This window comes from Hypanus sabinus, chromosome 31 (genome assembly GCF_030144855.1).
Source record: "Hypanus sabinus isolate sHypSab1 chromosome 31, sHypSab1.hap1, whole genome shotgun sequence".
NCBI classification, from domain to species: Eukaryota; Metazoa; Chordata; class Chondrichthyes; order Myliobatiformes; family Dasyatidae; genus Hypanus; species Hypanus sabinus.
In genome coordinates, this window is record NC_082736.1 from 7731868 (window position 1) to 7737857 (window position 5990).

At 47.8% G+C, this 5990-nt stretch overlaps 1 non-coding gene across 1 annotated transcript; it reads left to right on the top strand.

The window, feature by feature from the left end:
• Window positions 1-3588: 3588 nt before the first annotated feature.
• On the top strand, window positions 3589-3660 carry trnag-ucc (transfer RNA glycine (anticodon UCC)). Its single transcript has one exon. It is a non-coding gene; the product is annotated as a tRNA-Gly (tRNA).
• Window positions 3661-5990: the final 2330 nt, after the last annotated feature.

Below are 5990 nucleotides of genomic sequence, written 5' to 3' on the forward strand. Positions count from 1 at the left end.
CGACTCATATTCTGAAAGTGAACTTTGTCCCCTACAGTACACATGACTAGAAAATGATTACTCCCCATAGCATCAGCTCTTACATCCCAGCTACAGTCCAGCAAGTAGAGCACAGATAAAAGCTAAGTGCAGACAAGAACCCCACCTTTGGCAATATCCACTCATATCTCTCTTCCATCATTTAAATAGACTAAATCAGTTTCTTCCAGACACTTATCTAATGCAGTCCCATTATTCTTACTGCCACAAAGACCAGCATGTGCATTAACGTCACCACAAAAAAAATAATTTTACCAGAATTAATTCAGAGCATTCTCCACAACCCTTCCACAGACTGGATTATAAATGCTCATAATTTTGATACCTCCATGTGGATAAAATAAGTGAATAATTATGCATTCATTATTCTTTGGAGAAGGCAGAATTCTTTACAATAAACCTTTCTTCAGAACGGTAACACCCCTCCCCCACTGCTCTGTGTTTAGCTCACGAACTCATAACCCAGAATTTTAAACAATAAATGTGATTGCAACAAGTTTCTTGTACTCAGATAACACCCAAGGGAACACCGAAACAGATTCTTAAAATTCCTCTCCGTTGAATTATTCATTCCAATGAAAAGCTGTAATTTGATTGGAAAATATCAATATCTAGCACCGTGTAGAATTACCCTCCACCACCAACCTATTCCTTCTACTATCATCCTTCAATTACCCTCCACCACCAGCCCATTCCCTCTACTATCATCCTCCAGTTACCCTCCACCACAAGCCCATTCCCTCTACAATCATCCTCCAATTAGCCTCCATCAACAGCCCATTCCCAATCACCTGCAGCAAACTATTTACCAATCACTCTCAACAGGGAATTTCCCTCGACTATCATTCTCTGAATCTACTCTCTAAAGTCCTCCATGCACCTGTTGTGCAGTAATCCCCGCTAATCCCAAATACCTTCATGCCGTATCCGCCACTATTCTGAATCTATCAGATTTCTTTCCCACCTACACTGTTCCATTAACCACAGCACATAGAGCAAAATCTTTTTTTTTAAATCAACACCTCACTAGATGTCACATCTCCCACATTTCCCTGCACAACTTCTCTCCATCTGAATCCCAGCAGTTGTCTGTTTAGACCCGACATCCATCAGATGTGGAGGAATCGCAGCTTCTCTCAGCTTCAGCATGAGAAATGCTGTTCGTTGTTTTCACCTTCCGAGCTCCTTGAGCCTTTTGTAAAACTGGGCAACCTACGTAATCCGCTTCCTCGAGTGGTACGTACGGTCAGTGCTGAGGTGTGGATCAGAAACATGGACCCTGAAGAAAGCTGACATGACACGAATTAATGCTTTTGAAATGTGGTGCTATCGACGAATGTTGGAGATCAGCTGGGTAGAGAAGGCTTCAAATGAAAGGGTTTTGTCCGAAGCTGATAGACTACGGATTCTGCTGGAGAAGGTCATGAAGGTAAAAGTTGCTTATTCTGGACACGTTAGGCGGAGAGATAACATCTTGTCGGACTTGCTAAAGGTGGACGGAAAGAAACGAAGAGGAGGACAAAGAACAACGTGGCTGGATAACATCAAGGATTGGACCACGCTAGACAAGACTGGGGATGTTGTGGACATGTGTCGGGACAGAGCGGCGTGGAGGGAAATCGTCCGCCAACTGGGAATTCCAGATGCGACCTAACCAGGACGACGGACTACCGAGACAAGCAGCTCTCTGAGCATGCGCACAGTTGCAGCATCTCGCCTCAGCACCGACATCGCAATCCGCATATTCCTGTTCACCTCCGCATTTCGCACATCGCTATTTCCCACCACGTGAAGCAGAAACACGCCCCACCCTTTGGCATTTACAAACCCGCAACGGTGGAGGGTCAACCCGTCTGACAGATTAACTAATGCAGCCTAAACATACTTTTAACGGTAGCCATTCAGCAGAAAAACACAACAGAACAGGGAAACCCTTCCCTTTCTCTCCAAGTCTGTAATCTCTTAGCCAAAGCTACCTTACCCCCTCTCAGGTTGTCCCACTATCCTACACACACACACACAGATCTGAAATGACACCCGAACCTCGTTTTCCCCACCAATGTACTGACAGTTTTGCTTTCGTCCAGAGTCTGCATTTTCAGTATTTTCTCCTGTTGTTTCAAATCAGCACACGTAGCCTACTCCCGCTCATTGCTCTGACATATTGCTGACGTTACCAATATCCTTCTGAATATCCTTAGTTAATCTACCGGGATGAAGACGCTTATCACAAAAAAGATATAAAATTAATCATTACCGTGAACTCGACAGCATCTTCTATCCCAGTCCTTCTTCCCTTACCGGGCGATCCTCCTCATCCAAACCCGTCCCTCCCGACTCATTTTCCTTTTATTTCTTGCCAAAATCCATTCCATTCTATCACTGAACTCCCCATCTGAATTTCCCATCATCGGCTCCTCTCAGTCACATTACAGGTGGTCAAACCGCCAGCACCCGTCGCTGTCGCCCCACCACTCTCCGGTTGTCTCCCCCTCGCCCTGTCACCGGTCTTCCAGAACCCAGTTCCGATTTCTGGTCCGAGGTGTCCCCCGGATCTCCCCGGCTCACCTCCTCAATTTACCGCTTCGGGCCCGGGTACTCCCCACTCACGGCTGATTCCAAGGCGCCGCCTGCCGATGGGTGAGGGAATGGGACTGCGCATGTCTTCAACTGTGCACTGTCAATCAGATCTAGGGGCGGAGCCTCACTGCGCATGCGTTCGAGCAATTCATAGGTCCACTTGGATTGTTCTCTGCCAAGTGTCCCTCTGCTTGTCTTCTCCACACAGTCATGCAGACATACTGAAGGAGACGTGCTCACAACAATAGCCCCGGTTTAATGTGTTCGGAGTGACGGATTCGGGACACTGTAACTCGGAACGGCGCTTAGATACCGACTCGCTAAGGGAATGTCTGGGGAAAGAGGTTGAACCCAACGGCCCATGTTCTCGGGAAACTCTCCCGTCCCATAGTCTCAATGATCACTTCAACACCTTATATTTGAAGCAGGAAACGGTGTCCCGATCGGGTGTCTCCCACATGACAGGCGGGGATTCTCACCACTATACTAACGAGGAATATACAAGAATATGGAATCTGCCGCACGTTTTCAGGGTACACAGTCACCCTGACGTTTGTTTGTTGAGTGTGGATCTGGCGCTTTTCACACATCCCCTTCTCACTGTGTAACTGGAGGGGTACCGGGATTCTTTAGCGATCCCGTCACTTACTGTGATCAAGGGCTCCCATCAGCGTGCGGTTTGAAAGGACAATTCCAATCAGGATTTGTTTATCCATTTGGTGATGCGTGAGGTAGGGAAGGATCCCGTTAGTAGGGTCTACGACTCGGTTCTAACTCAGTCTGATTCTTGGAGTATGCCCACTGTGGGTTGTATAACTCCGGTTTGTTGGTGATAGCGACATTAATTTACCGGAACAGGACCTGCAGCAGAGTGAGGAATGTCCCGACAGACAGCAGCTTGGAGACTGACGGAGTCACACGGAACTATGGAAGACACCTCACTACTCAAATCCTTTGCAACATCATTGAGCGATGGTGGTATAGTGGTGAGCATAGCTGCCTTCCAAGCAGTTGACCCGGGTTCGATTCCCGGCCATCGCAGGATATACAGTTTTAGACTACAGAACAACTAAACCTCTTACATAGACACGGTCTACGCGGAACTCCAAGGGCCGAGTAATGAATCACGCTAATTGACGCTGCGAGTTTAAGATTGGTTCATTAGTTATCGTTCACTGTGTCGTGGATCAGAGATGGAATTAACGTCGCTCAAGAGTTTCCCGTTAAATCCTGTTGCCCAGACGTTGCCTGGTCAAAGTGTTTGAGCTTTCATTGGAATGTCAGAGCCTGAGAGGAAACTTGACCGAATTATGAGGCAGAAAATTATGAGAGACGTGGGCAACACGAGTGAATCTGCAGATGCTGGAAATGAATAAAAACACAAAATGCTGGCAGATCTCAGCAGGCCAGACAGCATCTATGGGAGGAGGTAGTGACGACGTCTGCCAGCATTTTGTGTTTTTATGAGAGACATAGATTGGGCAGGGTCAGAATTGGTTCTCAGGGTAAGGATTTGAAATTCTAGCGGGAATGAATGTAAGGTCGGAGTGGGAGACAGTTTAAAGAAGATGTGCGGCTCACGTTTTCAGACGGAGTGGGGCGGGTGCTTGGAACAGGCTGCCAGGTTCAGAGACGGAAGGGTGTACGATGTTTTTAGATAGACACATGAATATGTTAGTGTGCAGCGACATGGAGAGAGGCACGAAGATAAAATCGCAGGTGATGGAAATCCAAGCAACACAGAAAATGTTGGAAGAAGTCAGCAGGCCAGGTAGCACCTGTGGGAAAAATAGAGTGGACGTTTCGGGCCGAGTCCCTTCATCCCGGCTGGAGAAAAAACAACGAGGAATCAGAGCCAGACGGTGGGGGGGGGGGGGGGGGGGGAGGAAGAAACACGAGATGACAGGTGAAACCAGTGGGGGGGGTGTCAAATTAAAAACCTGAAACTTTGATTGGTGAAAGAGATACTGGGCTGGATAACAGGGAAGGGGAGAAGGCCATGGAAGAAAGAAAAGGGGGAGGAACACCAGAGGGAGGTGACGGACAGGTAATGGATAAGGCCAGAGATGGAAAAGAGAATGGGGCTTCGTGAAGGAGGGGGCATTACCGGACGTTTGAGAAATCGATGTTCATGCCATCAGGTTGGAGGCTACCCAGACGGAATATAATGTGTTGCTCTTCCACCCTGAGTGTAGCCTCATCGTGACAATACAGGAGACCTCGGGCTAATGGGCTATTTTGTCGGAATTGGAACGGGAAGTGGAATTAAAATGGGTGGCCACTGGGAGATCTCGCTTGTTCTGGTGGACGGAGTGTAAGGTGCTCACTGAAGTGGACTCCTAATCTGTGGCGGGTCTCACCGATATACAGGAGGCCACACTGGACAAACTGGACACGGTAGATGATCCTGAAAGACTCACAGCTGAGGTGTCCCCTTACTTGGAAGGATTTCTTGGGGCCCGGAATGGTGATGAGGGCGGATGTGTAGGGGCACTTGTTTCACTTGCAACGATGAGGGCCAGGAGAGAGATCAGTGGGAGGGTTGAACGCACATGGGATTCACATGGGATCCCTGCAGAAAGTAGAGGGGGGAGGAAAAATGTGTTTTGTGTTGAGATCCCGCCGGAAATTGTGGATGTTACCGAGAATTGTGTTCTGGAGGCGGAGGCTGGTGGGGTGGGGGAGGTAGGTGACCTCAAGACGAACCCTATCCTGGTGGAGGGCGTGAGAATGGGGTGAGGGCAGACGTGAGCAAAATGGGAGGGATTCTGTTGAGGGCAGCTTTGATGGTGGAAGAAGGAAGGCTCCTTTCTTTAAAAAAAACACGATATCTCCTTTGCTCTTGAATGATTCCAGGATTGAAGGGTTATCATATGAAGACCATTTGATTATGCTGGGCCTGAACTGACTGGAATTTATAAGGATGAGAAGGGATTGCTTTGAAACCGGTTGAATGTTGAACGGCCACGGTAGAGTGGATCTGAAGAGGATGTTTTCTATAGAGGGGGAGTCTAGGGACAGAGGGCACAGCCTCTGACTAGAGGGACGTCCATTTAAATAGAGATGAGGAGGAATTTACCAGTCTTGTGCTTATTTACTTTTCCCTGAATGAAACTTTTATCAATGGCCAGGCTCATTTCCCAATACAATGTCTTCTATGACCACCTTCCCTGGATAGACTATCCACTTCTATGTTAAGAAACTTCCCAGTATTCTTCCAAAATATGCAGTGATATCTAAGCCCCTGAGTCTAAGGGAGTCCCAGTCAACATTGGGGAAATTAGTCGCCTTCAAAAACGACCTGGTTGCTTTTAGGACTAGGCAGAAAAATGCTTCGTCGCAGCCACGAAGGGCCAAGAGGCCTGTTTCTG